This window comes from Etheostoma spectabile, chromosome 5 (genome assembly GCF_008692095.1).
Source record: "Etheostoma spectabile isolate EspeVRDwgs_2016 chromosome 5, UIUC_Espe_1.0, whole genome shotgun sequence".
NCBI lineage: Eukaryota > Metazoa > Chordata > Actinopteri > Perciformes > Percidae > Etheostoma > Etheostoma spectabile.
In genome coordinates this window covers 11934902-11935137 of record NC_045737.1, presented here as the reverse complement: position 1 = coordinate 11935137, position 236 = coordinate 11934902, and the positions used below count along the sequence as shown (strand labels likewise).

General features: G+C 32.2%; 1 long non-coding RNA gene across 1 annotated transcript in view; it reads right to left on the bottom strand.

The window, feature by feature from the left end:
• LOC116690235 (uncharacterized) overlaps positions 1-236 on the bottom strand; it is a 6297-nt gene that overhangs the window by 1272 nt on the left and 4789 nt on the right. The gene's annotated exons all lie outside the window — the stretch shown is intronic.

The window sequence follows — 236 nt, the reverse complement described above, 5'->3', positions numbered from 1 at the left end:
ATAAAAAAGCTTGTAAAACATCAACCCTGTTGTCGACAGTCAAGATATGAACATCATTTTTTTCAGGACAAACTGGGTTATTAGAACATTTTGGCTGCAGTGAGGTCACTTGAATGTTAAAAGTGGTTGTAGGACCTTAAAGACAAATAAATAAATAAAACAGAACATTAATCTTCCAGATATGTATTGATATCACAGACAGAGAAGTAAAACCTAAGCCATTTTACTCTCTAAAA